The following is a 20,571-nucleotide window of genomic DNA, read 5'->3' on the forward strand; positions in this document are numbered from 1 at the left end:
ACTAACCTGCTGACCCTGTTAACAACTAACCTGATGACCCTGTTAACAACTAACCTGATAACCCTGTTAACTAACCTGCAGACCCTGTTAACAACTAACCTGATGACCCTGTTAACAACTAACCTGCTGACCCTGTTAACAACTAACCTGATGACCCTGTTAACAACTAACCTGCTGACCCTGTTAACAACTAACCTGCTGACCCTGTTAACAACTAACCTGCTGACCCTGTAACAACTAACCTGCTGACCCTGTTAACAACTAACCTGCTGACCCTGTTAACAACTAACCTGAAGACCCTGTTAACAACTAACCTGCTAACCCTGTTAACTAACCTGCTGACCCTGTTAACAACTAACCTGATAACCCTGTTAACAACTAACCTGCTGACCCTGGTAACTAACCTGCTGACCCTGTTAACATCTAACCTGCTAACCGTGTTAACTAACCTGCTGACCCTGTTAACAACTAACCTGATAACCCTGTTAACAACTAACCTGCTGACCCTGGTAACTAACCTGCTGACCCTGTTAACAACTAACCTGCTGACCCTGTTAACAACTAACCTGCTGACCCTGTTAACAACTAACCTGATGACCCTGTTAACAACTAACCTGCTGACCCTGTTAACAACTAACCTGCTGACCCTGTTAACAACTAACCTGCTGACCCTGTTAACAACTAACCTGCTGACCCTGTTAACAACTAACCTGCTGACCCTGTTAACAACTAACCTGCTGACCCTGATAACTAACCTGCTGACCCTGTTAACAACTAACCTGCTGACCCTGTTAACAACTAACCTGATGACCCTGTTAACAACTAACCTGCTGACCCTGTTAACAACTAACCTGCTGACCCTGTTAACAACTAACCTGCTAACCCTGTTAACAACTAACCTGCTAACCCTGTTAACAACTAACCTGCTGACCCTGTTAACAACTAACCTGCTGACAACTAACCTGCTGACCCTGTTAACAACTAACCTGCTGACCCTGATAACTAACCTGCTGACCCTGTTAACAACTAACCTGCTAACCCTGTTAACAACTAACCTGCTGACCCTGTTAACAACTAACCTGCTGACCCTGTTAACAACTAACCTGATAACCCTGTTAACAACTAACCTGATAACCCTGTTAACAACTAACCTGATAACCCTGTTAACAACTAACCTGCTGACCCTGTTAACAACTAACCTGCTGACCCTGTTAACAACTAACCTGCTGACCCTGTTAACAATTAACCTGCTGACCCTGTTAACAACTAACCTGCTAACCGTGTTAACAACTAACCTGCTGACTCTGTTAACAACTAACCTGCTGACCCTGTTAACAACTAACCTGCTGACCCTGTTAACAACTAGCCTGCTGATGACCCTGTTAACAACTAACCTGCTGATGACCCTGTTAACAACTAACCTGCTGATGACCCTGTTAACAACTAACCTGCTGACCCTGTTAACAACTAACCTGCTGACCCTGTTAACAACTAACCTGCTGACCCTGTTAACAACTAACCTGCTGACCCTGTTAACAACTAACCTGCTGACCCTGTTAACAACTAACCTGATGACCCTGTTAACAACTAACCTGATGACCCTGTTAACAACTAACCTGATGACCCTGTTAACAACTAACCTGCTGGCCCTGTTAACAACTAACCTGCTGGCCCTGTTAACAACTAACCTGCTGGCCCTGTTAACAACTAACCTGCTGGCCCTGTTAACAACTAACCTGCTGACCCTGTTAACAACTAACCTGCTGACCCTGTTAACAACTAACCTGCTGACCCTGTTAACAACTAACCTGCTGACCCTGTTAACAACTAACCTGCTGACCCTGATAACTAACCTGCTGACCCTGTTAACAACTAACCTGTTAACAACTAACCTGCTAACCGTGTTAACTAACCTGCTGACCCTGTTAACAACTAACCTGCTGACCCTGTTATCAACTAACCTGATAACCCTGTTAACAACTAACCTGCTGACCCTGTTAACAACTAACCTGCTGACCCTGTTAACAACTAACCTGCTAACCGTGTTAACCAACCTGCTGACCCTGATAACAACTAACCTGCTGACCCTGATAACAACTAACCTGCTGACCCTGTTAACAACTAACCTGCTGACCCTGATTACTAACCTGCTGACCCTGATAACTAACCTGCTGACCCTGATAACTAACCTGCTGACCCTGATAACTAACCTGCTGACCCTGTTAACAACTAACCTGATAACCCTGTTAACTAACCTGCAGACCCTGTTAACAACTAACCTGATAACCCTGTTAACAACTAACCTGCTGACCCTGTTAACAACTAACCTGCTGACCCTGTTAACAACTAACCTGCTGACCCTGTTAACAACTAACCTGCTGACCCTGTTAACAACTAACCTGAAGACCCTGTTAACAACTAACCTGCTGACCCTGTTAACAACTAACCTGCTGACCCTGTAACAACTAACCTGCTGACCCTGTTAACAACTAACCTGCTGACCCTGTTAACAACTAACCTGAAGACCCTGTTAACAACTAACCTGCTAACCCTGTTAACTAACCTGCTGACCCTGTTAACAACTAACCTGATAACCCTGTTAACAACTAACCTGCTGACCCTGGTAACTAACCTGCTGACCCTGTTAACATCTAACCTGCTAACCGTGTTAACTAACCTGCTGACCCTGTTAACAACTAACCTGATAACCCTGTTAACAACTAACCTGCTGACCCTGGTAACTAACCTGCTGACCCTGTTAACAACTAACCTGCTGACCCTGGTAACTAACCTGCTGACCCTGGTAACTACCCTGCTGACCCTGTTAACAACTAACCTGCTGACCCTGTTAACAACTAACCTGCTGACCCTGTTAACAACTAACCTGATGACCCTGTTAACAACTAACCTGCTGACCCTGTTAACAACTAACCTGCTGACCCTGTTAACAACTAACCTGCTGACCCTGTTAACAACTAACCTGCTGACCCTGTTAACAACTAACCTGCTGACCCTGTTAACAACTAACCTGCTGACCCTGATAACTAACCTGCTGACCCTGTTAACAACTAACCTGCTGACCCTGTTAACAACTAACCTGATGACCCTGTTAACAACTAACCTGCTGACCCTGTTAACAACTAACCTGCTGACCCTGTTAACAACTAACCTGCTAACCCTGTTAACAACTAACCTGCTAACCCTGTTAACAACTAACCTGCTGACCCTGTTAACAACTAACCTGCTGACAACTAACCTGCTGACCCTGTTAACAACTAACCTGCTGACCCTGATAACTAACCTGCTGACCCTGTTAACAACTAACCTGCTAACCCTGTTAACAACTAACCTGCTGACCCTGTTAACAACTAACCTGCTGACCCTGTTAACAACTAACCTGATAACCCTGTTAACAACTAACCTGATAACCCTGTTAACAACTAACCTGATAACCCTGTTAACAACTAACCTGCTGACCCTGTTAACAACTAACCTGCTGACCCTGTTAACAACTAACCTGCTGACCCTGTTAACAATTAACCTGCTGACCCTGTTAACAACTAACCTGCTAACCGTGTTAACAACTAACCTGCTGACTCTGTTAACAACTAACCTGCTGACCCTGTTAACAACTAACCTGCTGACCCTGTTAACAACTAGCCTGCTGATGACCCTGTTAACAACTAACCTGCTGATGACCCTGTTAACAACTAACCTGCTGATGACCCTGTTAACAACTAACCTGCTGACCCTGTTAACAACTAACCTGCTGACCCTGTTAACAACTAACCTGCTGACCCTGTTAACAACTAACCTGCTGACCCTGTTAACAACTAACCTGCTGACCCTGTTAACAACTAACCTGATGACCCTGTTAACAACTAACCTGATGACCCTGTTAACAACTAACCTGATGACCCTGTTAACAACTAACCTGCTGGCCCTGTTAACAACTAACCTGCTGGCCCTGTTAACAACTAACCTGCTGGCCCTGTTAACAACTAACCTGCTGGCCCTGTTAACAACTAACCTGCTGACCCTGTTAACAACTAACCTGCTGACCCTGTTAACAACTAACCTGCTGACCCTGTTAACAACTAACCTGCTGACCCTGTTAACAACTAACCTGCTGACCCTGATAACTAACCTGCTGACCCTGTTAACAACTAACCTGTTAACAACTAACCTGCTAACCGTGTTAACTAACCTGCTGACCCTGTTAACAACTAACCTGCTGACCCTGTTATCAACTAACCTGATAACCCTGTTAACAACTAACCTGCTGACCCTGTTAACAACTAACCTGCTGACCCTGTTAACAACTAACCTGCTAACCGTGTTAACCAACCTGCTGACCCTGATAACAACTAACCTGCTGACCCTGATAACAACTAACCTGCTGACCCTGTTAACAACTAACCTGCTGACCCTGATTACTAACCTGCTGACCCTGATAACTAACCTGCTGACCCTGATAACTAACCTGCTGACCCTGATAACTAACCTGCTGACCCTGTTAACAACTAACCTGATAACCCTGTTAACTAACCTGCAGACCCTGTTAACAACTAACCTGATAACCCTGTTAACAACTAACCTGCTGACCCTGTTAACAACTAACCTGCTGACCCTGTTAACAACTAACCTGCTGACCCTGTTAACAACTAACCTGCTGACCCTGTTAACAACTAACCTGAAGACCCTGTTAACAACTAACCTGCTGACCCTGTTAACAACTAACCTGCTGACCCTGTAACAACTAACCTGCTGACCCTGTTAACAACTAACCTGCTGACCCTGTTAACAACTAACCTGAAGACCCTGTTAACAACTAACCTGCTAACCCTGTTAACTAACCTGCTGACCCTGTTAACAACTAACCTGATAACCCTGTTAACAACTAACCTGCTGACCCTGGTAACTAACCTGCTGACCCTGTTAACATCTAACCTGCTAACCGTGTTAACTAACCTGCTGACCCTGTTAACAACTAACCTGATAACCCTGTTAACAACTAACCTGCTGACCCTGGTAACTAACCTGCTGACCCTGTTAACAACTAACCTGCTGACCCTGGTAACTAACCTGCTGACCCTGGTAACTAACCTGCTGACCCTGTTAACAACTAACCTGCTGACCCTGTTAACAACTAACCTGATGACCCTGTTAACAACTAACCTGCTGACCCTGTTAACTAACCTGCTGACTCTGTTAACTAACCTGCTGACCCTGTTAACAACTAACCTGCTGACCCTGTTAACAACTAACCTGCTGACCCTGTTAACAACTAACCTGTTAGCCCTGATAACAACTAACCTGCTAGCCCTGATAACAACTAACCTGCTAGCCCTGATAACAACTAACCTGCTAAACCTGATAACAACTAACCTGCTAACCCTGATAACAACTAACCTGCTGATCCTGATAACAACTAACCTGCTAGCCCTGATAACTAACCTGCTAGCCCTGATAACTAACCTGCTGACCCTGTTAACAACTAACCTGCTGACCCTGTTAACAACTAACCTGCTGACCCTGTTAACAACTAACCTGCTGACCCTGTTAACAACTAACCTGATAACCCTGTTAACAACTAACCTGATAACCCTGTTAACAACTAACCTGCTGACCCTGTTAACAACTAACCTGCTGACCCTGTTAACAACTAACCTGCTGACCCTGTTAACAATTAACCTGCTGACCCTGTTAACAACTAACCTGCTGACCCTGTTAACAATTAACCTGCTGACCCTGTTAACAACTAACCTGCTAACCGTGTTAACTAACCTGCTGACCCTGTTAACAACTAACCTGCTGACCCTGGTAACTAACCTGCTGACCCTGTTAACAACTAACCTGCTGACCCTGGTAACTAACCTGCTGACCCTGTTAACAACTAACCTGATAACCCTGTTAACTAACCTGCTGACCCTGTTAACAACTAACCTGATAACCCTGTTAACAACTAACCTGATAACCCTGTTAACAACTAACCTGATGACCCTGTTAACAACTAACCTGATGACCCTGTTAACAACTAACCTGATGACCCTGTTAACAACTAACCTGATGACCCTGGTAACTAACCTGCTGACCCTGTTAACAACTAACCTGCTGACCCTGGTAACTAACCTGCTGACCCTGTTAACAACGAACCTGATAACCCTGTTAACTAACCTGCTGACCCTGTTAACAACTAACCTGATAACCCTGTTAACAACTAACCTGATGACCCTGTTAACAACTAACCTGCTGACCCTGTTAACAACTAACCTGATGACCCTGTTAACAACTAACCTGATAACCCTGTTAACTAACCTGCAGACCCTGTTAACAACTAACCTGATAACCCTGTTAACAACTAACCTGCTGACCCTGTTAACAACTAACCTGATGACCCTGTTAACAACTAACCTGCTGACCCTTTTAACAACTAACCTGCTGACCCTGTTAACAACTAACCTGCTGACCCTGTAACAACTAACCTGCTGACCCTGTTAACAACTAACCTGCTGACCCTGTTAACAACTAACCTGAAGACCCTGTTAACAACTAACCTGATGACCCTGTTAACAACTAACCTGCTAACCCTGTTAACTAACCTGCTGACCCTGTTAACAACTAACCTGATAACCCTGTTAACAACTAACCTGCTGACCCTGGTAACTAACCTGCTGACCCTGTTAACATCTAACCTGCTAACCGTGTTAACTAACCTGCTGACCCTGTTAACAACTAACCTGATAACCCTGTTAACAACTAACCTGCTGACCCTGGTAACTAACCTGCTGACCCTGTTAACAACTAACCTGCTGACCCTGTTAACAACTAACCTGCTGACCCTGTTAACAACTAACCTGCTGACCCTGTTAACAACTAACCTGATGACCCTGTTAACAACTAACCTGCTGACCCTGTTAACAACTAACCTGCTGACCCTGTTAACAACTAACCTGCTGACCCTGTTAACAACTAACCTGCTGACCCTGTTAACAACTAACCTGCTGACCCTGATAACTAACCTGCTGACCCTGTTAACAACTAACCTGCTGACCCTGTTAACAACTAACCTGATGACCCTGTTAACAACTAACCTGCTGACCCTGTTAACAACTAACCTGCTGACCCTGTTAACAACTAACCTGCTAACCCTGTTAACAACTAACCTGCTAACCCTGTTAACAACTAACCTGCTGACCCTGTTAACAACTAACCTGCTGACCCTGTTAACAACTAACCTGCTGACCCTGTTAACAACTAACCTGCTGACCCTGATAACTAACCTGCTGACCCTGTTAACAACTAACCTGCTAACCCTGTTAACAACTAACCTGCTGACCCTGTTAACAACTAACCTGCTGACCCTGTTAACAACTAACCTGATAACCCTGTTAACAACTAACCTGATAACCCTGTTAACAACTAACCTGATGACCCTGTTAACAACTAACCTGATGACCCTGTTAACAACTAACCTGATGACCCTGTTAACAACTAACCTGATGACCCTGTTAACAACTAACCTGATGACCCTGGTAACTAACCTGCTGACCCTGTTAACAACTAACCTGCTGACCCTGTTAACAACTAACCTGCTGACCCTGGTAACTAACCTGCTGACCCTGTTAACAACGAACCTGATAACCCTGTTAACTAACCTGCTGACCCTGTTAACAACTAACCTGATAACCCTGTTAACAACTAACCTGATGACCCTGTTAACAACTAACCTGCTGACCCTGTTAACAACTAACCTGATGACCCTGTTAACAACTAACCTGATAACCCTGTTAACTAACCTGCAGACCCTGTTAACAACTAACCTGATAACCCTGTTAACAACTAACCTGCTGACCCTGTTAACAACTAACCTGCTGACCCTGTTAACAACTAACCTGCTGACCCTGTTAACAACTAACCTGCTGACCCTGTTAACAACTAACCTGCTGACCCTGTTAACAACTAACCTGCTGACCCTGTTAACAACTAACCTGAAGACCCTGTTAACAACTAACCTGCTAACCCTGTTAACTAACCTGCTGACCCTGTTAACAACTAACCTGATGACCCTGTTAACAACTAACCTGCTGACACTGGTAACTAACCTGCTGACCCTGTTAACATCTAACCTGCTAACCGTGTTAACTAACCTGCTGACCCTGTTAACAACTAACCTGATAACCCTGTTAACAACTAACCTGCTGACCCTGGTAACTAACCTGCTGACCCTGTTAACAACTAACCTGCTGACCCTGGTAACTAACCTGCTGACCCTGTTAACAACTAACCTGCTGACCCTGTTAACAACTAACCTGATGACCCTGTTAACAACTAACCTGCTGACCCTGTTAACTAACCTGCTGACCCTGTTAACTAACCTGCTGACCCTGTTAACAACTAACCTGCTGACCCTGTTAACAACTAACCTGCTGACCCTGTTAACAACTAACCTGTTAGCCCTGATAACAACTAACCTGCTAGCCCTGATAACAACTAACCTGCTAGCCCTGATAACAACTAACCTGCTAAACCTGATAACAACTAACCTGCTAACCCTGATAACAACTAACCTGCTGATCCTGATAACAACTAACCTGCTAGCCCTGATAACTAACCTGCTAGCCCTGATAACTAACCTGCTGACCCTGTTAACAACTAACCTGCTGACCCTGTTAACAACTAACCTGCTGACCCTGTTAACAACTAACCTGCTGATCCTGTTAACAACTAACCTGCTGACCCTGTTAACAACTAACCTGATAACCCTGTTAACAACTAACCTGATAACCCTGTTAACAACTAACCTGCTGACCCTGTTAACAACTAACCTGCTGACCCTGTTAACAACTAACCTGCTGACCCTGTTAACAATTAACCTGCTGACCCTGTTAACAACTAACCTGCTGACCCTGTTAACAATTAACCTGCTGACCCTGTTAACAACTAACCTGCTAACCGTGTTAACAAACCTGCTGACCCTGTTAACTAACCTGCTGACCCTGTTAACAACTAACCTGATGACCCTGGTAACTAACCTGCTGACCCTGTTAACAACTAACCTGCTGACCCTGGTAACTAACCTGCTGACCCTGTTAACAACGAACCTGATAACCCTGTTAACTAACCTGCTGACCCTGTTAACAACTAACCTGATAACCCTGTTAACAACTAACCTGATGACCCTGTTAACAACTAACCTGCTGACCCTGTTAACAACTAACCTGATGACCCTGTTAACAACTAACCTGATAACCCTGTTAACTAACCTGCAGACCCTGTTAACAACTAACCTGATAACCCTGTTAACAACTAACCTGCTGACCCTGTTAACAACTAACCTGATGACCCTGTTAACAACTAACCTGCTGACCCTGTTAACAACTAACCTGCTGACCCTGTTAACAACTAACCTGCTGACCCTGTAACAACTAACCTGCTGACCCTGTTAACAACTAACCTGCTGACCCTGTTAACAACTAACCTGAAGACCCTGTTAACAACTAACCTGCTAACCCTGTTAACTAACCTGCTGACCCTGTTAACAACTAACCTGATAACCCTGTTAACAACTAACCTGCTGACCCTGGTAACTAACCTGCTGACCCTGTTAACATCTAACCTGCTAACCGTGTTAACTAACCTGCTGACCCTGTTAACAACTAACCTGATAACCCTGTTAACAACTAACCTGCTGACCCTGGTAACTAACCTGCTGACCCTGTTAACAACTAACCTGCTGACCCTGGTAACTAACCTGCTGACCCTGGTAACTAACCTGCTGACCCTGTTAACAACTAACCTGCTGACCCTGTTAACAACTAACCTGATGACCCTGTTAACAACTAACCTGCTGACCCTGTTAACAACTAACCTGTTAGCCCTGATAACAACTAACCTGCTAGCCCTGATAACAACTAACCTGCTAGCCCTGATAACAACTAACCTGCTAAACCTGATAACAACTAACCTGCTAACCCTGATAACAACTAACCTGCTGATCCTGATAACAACTAACCTGCTAGCCCTGATAACTAACCTGCTAGCCCTGATAACTAACCTGCTGACCCTGTTAACAACTAACCTGCTGACCCTGTTAACAACTAACCTGCTGACCCTGTTAACAACTAACCTGCAGACACTGGTAACTAACCTGCTGACCCTGTTAACAACTAACCTGCTGACCCTGTTAACAACTAACCTGATGACCCTGTTAACAACTAACCTGCTGACCCTGTTAACTAACCTGCTGACCCTGTTAACTAACCTGCTGACCCTGTTAACAACTAACCTGCTGACCCTGTTAACAACTAACCTGCTGACCCTGTTAACAACTAACCTGTTAGCCCTGATAACAACTAACCTGCTAGCCCTGATAACAACTAACCTGCTAGCCCTGATAACAACTAACCTGCTAAACCTGATAACAACTAACCTGCTAACCCTGATAACAACTAACCTGCTGATCCTGATAACAACTAACCTGCTAGCCCTGATAACTAACCTGCTAGCCCTGATAACTAACCTGCTGACCCTGTTAACAACTAACCTGCTGACCCTGTTAACAACTAACCTGCTGACCCTGTTAACAACTAACCTGCTGATCCTGTTAACAACTAACCTGCTGACCCTGTTAACAACTAACCTGATAACCCTGTTAACAACTAACCTGATAACCCTGTTAACAACTAACCTGCTGACCCTGTTAACAACTAACCTGCTGACCCTGTTAACAACTAACCTGCTGACCCTGTTAACAATTAACCTGCTGACCCTGTTAACAACTAACCTGCTGACCCTGTTAACAATTAACCTGCTGACCCTGTTAACAACTAACCTGCTAACCGTGTTAACTAACCTGCTGACCCTGTTAACTAACCTGCTGACCCTGTTAACAACTAACCTGATGACCCTGGTAACTAACCTGCTGACCCTGTTAACAACTAACCTGCTGACCCTGGTAACTAACCTGCTGACCCTGTTAACAACGAACCTGATAACCCTGTTAACTAACCTGCTGACCCTGTTAACAACTAACCTGATAACCCTGTTAACAACTAACCTGATGACCCTGTTAACAACTAACCTGCTGACCCTGTTAACAACTAACCTGATGACCCTGTTAACAACTAACCTGATAACCCTGTTAACTAACCTGCAGACCCTGTTAACAACTAACCTGATAACCCTGTTAACAACTAACCTGCTGACCCTGTTAACAACTAACCTGATGACCCTGTTAACAACTAACCTGCTGACCCTGTTAACAACTAACCTGCTGACCCTGTTAACAACTAACCTGCTGACCCTGTAACAACTAACCTGCTGACCCTGTTAACAACTAACCTGCTGACCCTGTTAACAACTAACCTGAAGACCCTGTTAACAACTAACCTGCTAACCCTGTTAACTAACCTGCTGACCCTGTTAACAACTAACCTGATAACCCTGTTAACAACTAACCTGCTGACCCTGGTAACTAACCTGCTGACCCTGTTAACATCTAACCTGCTAACCGTGTTAACTAACCTGCTGACCCTGTTAACAACTAACCTGATAACCCTGTTAACAACTAACCTGCTGACCCTGGTAACTAACCTGCTGACCCTGTTAACAACTAACCTGCTGACCCTGGTAACTAACCTGCTGACCCTGGTAACTAACCTGCTGACCCTGTTAACAACTAACCTGCTGACCCTGTTAACAACTAACCTGATGACCCTGTTAACAACTAACCTGCTGACCCTGTTAACAACTAACCTGTTAGCCCTGATAACAACTAACCTGCTAGCCCTGATAACAACTAACCTGCTAGCCCTGATAACAACTAACCTGCTAAACCTGATAACAACTAACCTGCTAACCCTGATAACAACTAACCTGCTGATCCTGATAACAACTAACCTGCTAGCCCTGATAACTAACCTGCTAGCCCTGATAACTAACCTGCTGACCCTGTTAACAACTAACCTGCTGACCCTGTTAACAACTAACCTGCTGACCCTGTTAACAACTAACCTGCTGACCCTGTTAACAACTAACCTGATAACCCTGTTAACAACTAACCTGCTGACCCTGTTAACAATTAACCTGCTGACCCTGTTAACAACTAACCTGCTAACCGTGTTAACTAACCTGCTGACCCTGTTAACAACTAACCTGCTGACCCTGGTAACTAACCTGCTGACCCTGTTAACAACTAACCTGCTGACCCTGGTAACTAACCTGCTGACCCTGTTAACAACTAACCTGATAACCCTGTTAACTAACCTGCTGACCCTGTTAACAACTAACCTGATAACCCTGTTAACAACTAACCTGATAACCCTGTTAACAACTAACCTGATGACCCTGTTAACAACTAACCTGATGACCCTGTTAACAACTAACCTGATGACCCTGTTAACAACTAACCTGATGACCCTGGTAACTAACCTGCTGACCCTGTTAACAACTAACCTGCTGACCCTGGTAACTAACCTGCTGACCCTGTTAACAACGAACCTGATAACCCTGTTAACTAACCTGCTGACCCTGTTAACAACTAACCTGATAACCCTGTTAACAACTAACCTGATGACCCTGTTAACAACTAACCTGCTGACCCTGTTAACAACTAACCTGATGACCCTGTTAACAACTAACCTGATAACCCTGTTAACTAACCTGCAGACCCTGTTAACAACTAACCTGATAACCCTGTTAACAACTAACCTGCTGACCCTGTTAACAACTAACCTGATGACCCTGTTAACAACTAACCTGCTGACCCTTTTAACAACTAACCTGCTGACCCTGTTAACAACTAACCTGCTGACCCTGTAACAACTAACCTGCTGACCCTGTTAACAACTAACCTGCTGACCCTGTTAACAACTAACCTGAAGACCCTGTTAACAACTAACCTGATGACCCTGTTAACAACTAACCTGCTAACCCTGTTAACTAACCTGCTGACCCTGTTAACAACTAACCTGATAACCCTGTTAACAACTAACCTGCTGACCCTGGTAACTAACCTGCTGACCCTGTTAACATCTAACCTGCTAACCGTGTTAACTAACCTGCTGACCCTGTTAACAACTAACCTGATAACCCTGTTAACAACTAACCTGCTGACCCTGGTAACTAACCTGCTGACCCTGTTAACAACTAACCTGCTGACCCTGTTAACAACTAACCTGCTGACCCTGTTAACAACTAACCTGCTGACCCTGTTAACAACTAACCTGATGACCCTGTTAACAACTAACCTGCTGACCCTGTTAACAACTAACCTGCTGACCCTGTTAACAACTAACCTGCTGACCCTGTTAACAACTAACCTGCTGACCCTGTTAACAACTAACCTGCTGACCCTGATAACTAACCTGCTGACCCTGTTAACAACTAACCTGCTGACCCTGTTAACAACTAACCTGATGACCCTGTTAACAACTAACCTGCTGACCCTGTTAACAACTAACCTGCTGACCCTGTTAACAACTAACCTGCTAACCCTGTTAACAACTAACCTGCTAACCCTGTTAACAACTAACCTGCTGACCCTGTTAACAACTAACCTGCTGACCATGTTAACAACTAACCTGCTGACCCTGTTAACAACTAACCTGCTGACCCTGATAACTAACCTGCTGACCCTGTTAACAACTAACCTGCTAACCCTGTTAACAACTAACCTGCTGACCCTGTTAACAACTAACCTGCTGACCCTGTTAACAACTAACCTGATAACCCTGTTAACAACTAACCTGATAACCCTGTTAACAACTAACCTGATGACCCTGTTAACAACTAACCTGATGACCCTGTTAACAACTAACCTGATGACCCTGTTAACAACTAACCTGATGACCCTGTTAACAACTAACCTGATGACCCTGGTAACTAACCTGCTGACCCTGTTAACAACTAACCTGCTGACCCTGTTAACAACTAACCTGCTGACCCTGGTAACTAACCTGCTGACCCTGTTAACAACGAACCTGATAACCCTGTTAACTAACCTGCTGACCCTGTTAACAACTAACCTGATAACCCTGTTAACAACTAACCTGATGACCCTGTTAACAACTAACCTGCTGACCCTGTTAACAACTAACCTGATGACCCTGTTAACAACTAACCTGATAACCCTGTTAACTAACCTGCAGACCCTGTTAACAACTAACCTGATAACCCTGTTAACAACTAACCTGCTGACCCTGTTAACAACTAACCTGCTGACCCTGTTAACAACTAACCTGCTGACCCTGTTAACAACTAACCTGCTGACCCTGTTAACAACTAACCTGCTGACCCTGTTAACAACTAACCTGCTGACCCTGTTAACAACTAACCTGAAGACCCTGTTAACAACTAACCTGCTAACCCTGTTAACTAACCTGCTGACCCTGTTAACAACTAACCTGATGACCCTGTTAACAACTAACCTGCTGACCCTGGTAACTAACCTGCTGACCCTGTTAACATCTAACCTGCTAACCGTGTTAACTAACCTGCTGACCCTGTTAACAACTAACCTGATAACCCTGTTAACAACTAACCTGCTGACCCTGGTAACTAACCTGCTGACCCTGTTAACAACTAACCTGCTGACCCTGGTAACTAACCTGCTGACCCTGTTAACAACTAACCTGCTGACCCTGTTAACAACTAACCTGATGACCCTGTTAACAACTAACCTGCTGACCCTGTTAACCAACCTGCTGACCCTGTTAACTAACCTGCTGACCCTGTTAACAACTAACCTGCTGACCCTGTTAACAACTAACCTGCTGACCCTGTTAACAACTAACCTGTTAGCCCTGATAACAACTAACCTGCTAGCCCTGATAACAACTAACCTGCTAGCCCTGATAACAACTAACCTGCTAAACCTGATAACAACTAACCTGCTAACCCTGATAACAACTAACCTGCTGATCCCGGATAACAACTAACCTGCTAGCCCTGATAACTAACCTGCTAGCCCTGATAACTAACCTGCTGACCCTGTTAACAACTAACCTGCTGACCCTGTTAACAACTAACCTGCTGACCCTGTTAACAACTAACCTGCTGATCCTGTTAACAACTAACCTGCTGACCCTGTTAACAACTAACCTGATAACCCTGTTAACAACTAACCTGATAACCCTGTTAACAACTAACCTGCTGACCCTGTTAACAACTAACCTGCTGACCCTGTTAACAACTAACCTGCTGACCCTGTTAACAATTAACCTGCTGACCCTGTTAACAACTAACCTGCTGACCCTGTTAACAATTAACCTGCTGACCCTGTTAACAACTAACCTGCTAACCGTGTTAACTAACCTGCTGACCCTGTTAACTAACCTGCTGACCCTGTTAACAACTAACCTGATGACCCTGGTAACTAACCTGCTGACCCTGTTAACAACTAACCTGCTGACCCTGGTAACTAACCTGCTGACCCTGTTAACAACGAACCTGATAACCCTGTTAACTAACCTGCTGACCCTGTTAACAACTAACCTGATAACCCTGTTAACAACTAACCTGATGACCCTGTTAACAACTAACCTGCTGACCCTGTTAACAACTAACCTGATGACCCTGTTAACAACTAACCTGATAACCCTGTTAACTAACCTGCAGACCCTGTTAACAACTAACCTGATAACCCTGTTAACAACTAACCTGCTGACCCTGTTAACAACTAACCTGATGACCCTGTTAACAACTAACCTGCTGACCCTGTTAACAACTAACCTGCTGACCCTGTTAACAACTAACCTGCTGACCCTGTAACAACTAACCTGCTGACCCTGTTAACAACTAACCTGCTGACCCTGTTAACAACTAACCTGAAGACCCTGTTAACAACTAACCTGCTAACCCTGTTAACTAACCTGCTGACCCTGTTAACAACTAACCTGATAACCCTGTTAACAACTAACCTGCTGACCCTGGTAACTAACCTGCTGACCCTGTTAACATCTAACCTGCTAACCGTGTTAACTAACCTGCTGACCCTGTTAACAACTAACCTGATAACCCTGTTAACAACTAACCTGCTGACCCTGGTAACTAACCTGCTGACCCTGTTAACAACTAACCTGCTGACCCTGGTAACTAACCTGCTGACCCTGGTAACTAACCTGCTGACCCTGTTAACAACTAACCTGCTGACCCTGTTAACAACTAACCTGATGACCCTGTTAACAACTAACCTGCTGACCCTGTTAACAACTAACCTGTTAGCCCTGATAACAACTAACCTGCTAGCCCTGATAACAACTAACCTGCTAGCCCTGATAACAACTAACCTGCTAAACCTGATAACAACTAACCTGCTAACCCTGATAACAACTAACCTGCTGATCCTGATAACAACTAACCTGCTAGCCCTGATAACTAACCTGCTAGCCCTGATAACTAACCTGCTGACCCTGTTAACAACTAACCTGCTGACCCTGTTAACAACTAACCTGCTGACCCTGTTAACAACTAACCTGCTGACCCTGTTAACAACTAACCTGATAACCCTGTTAACAACTAACCTGATAACCCTGTTAACAACTAACCTGCTGACCCTGTTAACAACTAACCTGCTGACCCTGTTAACAACTAACCTGATAACCCTGTTAACAACTAACCTGATAACCCTGTTAACAACTAACCTGCTGACCCTGTTAACAACTAACCTGCTGACCCTGTTAACAACTAACCTACTGACCCTGTTAACAATTAACCTGCTGACCCTGTTAACAACTAACCTGCTAACCGTGTTAACTAACCTGCTGACCCTGTTAACAACTAACCTGCTGACCCTGGTAACTAACCTGCTGACCCTGTTAACAACTAACCTGCTGACCCTGGTAACTAACCTGCTGACCCTGTTAACAACTAACCTGATAACCCTGTTAACTAACCTGCTGACCCTGTTAACAACTAACCTGATAACCCTGTTAACAACTAACCTGATAACCCTGTTAACAACTAACCTGATGACCCTGTTAACAACTAACCTGATGACCCTGTTAACAACTAACCTGATGACCCTGTTAACAACTAACCTGATGACCCTGGTAACTAACCTGCTGACCCTGTTAACAACTAACCTGCTGACCCTGGTAACTAACCTGCTGACCCTGTTAACAACGAACCTGATAACCCTGTTAACTAACCTGCTGACCCTGTTAACAACTAACCTGATAACCCTGTTAACAACTAACCTGATGACCCTGTTAACAACTAACCTGCTGACCCTGTTAACAACTAACCTGATGACCCTGTTAACAACTAACCTGATAACCCTGTTAACTAACCTGCAGACCCTGTTAACAACTAACCTGATAACCCTGTTAACAACTAACCTGCTGACCCTGTTAACAACTAACCTGATGACCCTGTTAACAACTAACCTGCTGACCCTGTTAACAACTAACCTGCTGACCCTGTTAACAACTAACCTGCTGACCCTGTAACAACTAACCTGCTGACCCTGTTAACAACTAACCTGCTGACCCTGTTAACAACTAACCTGAAGACCCTGTTAACAACTAACCTGCTAACCCTGTTAACTAACCTGCTGACCCTGTTAACAACTAACCTGATAACCCTGTTAACAACTAACCTGCTGACCCTGGTAACTAACCTGCTGACCCTGTTAACATCTAACCTGCTAACCGTGTTAACTAACCTGCTGACCCTGTTAACAACTAACCTGATAACCCTGTTAACAACTAACCTGCTGACCCTGGTAACTAACCTGCTGACCCTGTTAACAACTAACCTGCTGACCCTGTTAACAACTAACCTGCTGACCCTGTTAACAACTAACCTGATGACCCTGTTAACAACTAACCTGCTGACCCTGTTAACAACTAACCTGCTGACCCTGTTAAAAACTAACCTGCTGACCCTGTTAACAACTAACCTGCTGACCCTGTTAACAACTAACCTGCTGACCCTGTTAACAACTAACCTGCTGACCCTGATAACTAACCTGCTGACCCTGTTAACAACTAACCTGCTGACCCTGTTAACAACTAACCTGATGACCCTGTTAACAACTAACCTGCTGACCCTGTTAACAACTAACCTGCTGACCCTGTTAACAATTAACCTGCTAACCCTGTTAACAACTAACCTGCTAACCCTGTTAACAACTAACCTGCTGACCCTGTTAACAACTAACCTGCTGACAACTAACCTGCTGACCCTGTTAACAACTAACCTGCTGACCCTGATAACTAACCTGCTGACCCTGTTAACAACTAACCTGCTAACCCTGTTAACAACTAACCTGCTGACCCTGTTAACAACTAACCTGCTGACCCTGTTAACAACTAACCTGATAACCCTGTTAACAACTAACCTGATAACCCTGTTAACAACTAACCTGATAACCCTGTTAACAACTAACCTGCTGACCCTGTTAACAACTAACCTGCTGACCCTGTTAACAACTAACCTGCTGACCCTGTTAACAATTAACCTGCTGACCATGTTAACAACTAACCTGCTAACCGTGTTAACAACTAACCTGCTGACCCTGTTAACAACTAACCTGCTGACCCTGTTAACAACTAACCTGCTGACCCTGTTAACAACTAGCCTGCTGATGACCCTGTTAACAACTAACCTGCTGATGACCCTGTTAACAACTAACCTGCTGATGACCCTGTTAACAACTAACCTGCTGACCCTGTTAACAACTAACCTGCTGACCCTGTTAACAACTAACCTGCTGACCCTGTTAACAACTAACCTGCTGACCCTGTTAACAACTAACCTGCTGACCCTGTTAACAACTAACCTGATGACCCTGTTAACAACTAACCTGATGACCCTGTTAACAACTAACCTGATGACCCTGTTAACAACTAACCTGCTGGCCCTGTTAACAACTAACCTGCTGGCCCTGTTAACAACTAACCTGCTGGCCCTGTTAACAACTAACCTGCTGGCCCTGTTAACAACTAACCTGCTGACCCTGTTAACAACTAACCTGCTGACCCTGTTAACAACTAACCTGCTGACCCTGTTAACAACTAACCTGCTGACCCTGTTAACAACTAACCTGCTGACCCTGATAACTAACCTGCTGACCCTGTTAACAACTAACCTGTTAACAACTAACCTGCTAACCGTGTTAACTAACCTGCTGACCCTGTTAACAACTAACCTGCTGACCCTGTTATCAACTAACCTGATAACCCTGTTAACAACTAACCTGCTGACCCTGTTAACAACTAACCTGCTGACCCTGTTAACAACTAACCTGCTAACCGTGTTAACCAACCTGCTGACCCTGATAACAACTAACCTGCTGACCCTGATAACAACTAACCTGCTGACCCTGTTAACAACTAACCTGCTGACCCTGATTACTAACCTGCTGACCCTGATAACTAACCTGCTGACCCTGATAACTAACCTGCTGACCCTGATAACTAACCTGCTGACCCTGTTAACAACTAACCTGATAACCCTGTTAACTAACCTGCAGACCCTGTTAACAACTAACCTGATAACCCTGTTAACAACTAACCTGCTGACCCTGTTAACAACTAACCTGCTGACCCTGTTAACAACTAACCTGCTGACCCTGTTAACAACTAACCTGCTGACCCTGTTAACAACTAACCTGAAGACCCTGTTAACAACTAACCTGCTGACCCTGTTAACAACTAACCTGCTGACTTTGTTAAGAACTAACCTGCTGACCCTGTTAACAACTAACCTGATGACCCTGTTAACAACTAACCTGCTGATGACCCTGTTAACAACTAACCTGCTGATGACCCTGTTAACAACTAACCTGCTGATGACCCTGTTAACAACTAACCTGCTGACCCTGTTAACAACTAACCTGCTGATGACCCTGTTAACAACTAACCTGCTCATGACCCTGTTAACAACTAACCTGCTCATGACCCTGTTAACAACTAACCTGCTGACCCTGTTAACAACTAACCTGCTGACCCTGTTAACAACTAACCTGCTGACCCTGTTAACAACTAACCTGCTGACCCTGTTAACAACTAACCTGCTGACCCTGTTAACAACTAACCTGATGACCCTGTTAACAACTAACCTGCTGGCCCTGTTAACAACTAACCTGCTGGCCCTGTTAACAACTAACCTGCTGGCCCTGTTAACAACTCACCTGCTGGCCCTGTTAACAACTAACCTGCTGACCCTGTTAACAACTAACCTGCTGACCCTGTTAACAACTAACCTGCTGACCCTGTTAACAACTAACCTGCTGACCCTGATAACTAACCTGCTGACCCTGATAACTAACCTGCTGACCCTGTTAACAACTAACCTGTTAACAACTAACCTGCTAACTGTGTTAACTAACCTGCTGACCCTGTTAACAACTAACCTGCTGACCCTGTTAACAACTAACCTGATAACCCTGTTAACAACTAACCTGCTGACCCTGTTAACAACTAACCTGCTGACCCTGTTAACAACTAACCTGCTAACCGTGTTAACTAACCTGCTGACCCTGATAACAACTAACCTGCTGACCCTGATAACAACTAACCTGCTGACCCTGTTAACAACTAACCTGCTGACCCTGATAACTAACCT

This window comes from Salmo salar, chromosome ssa02 (assembly GCF_905237065.1).
Source record: "Salmo salar chromosome ssa02, Ssal_v3.1, whole genome shotgun sequence".
Lineage (NCBI taxonomy): Eukaryota > Metazoa > Chordata > Actinopteri > Salmoniformes > Salmonidae > Salmo > Salmo salar.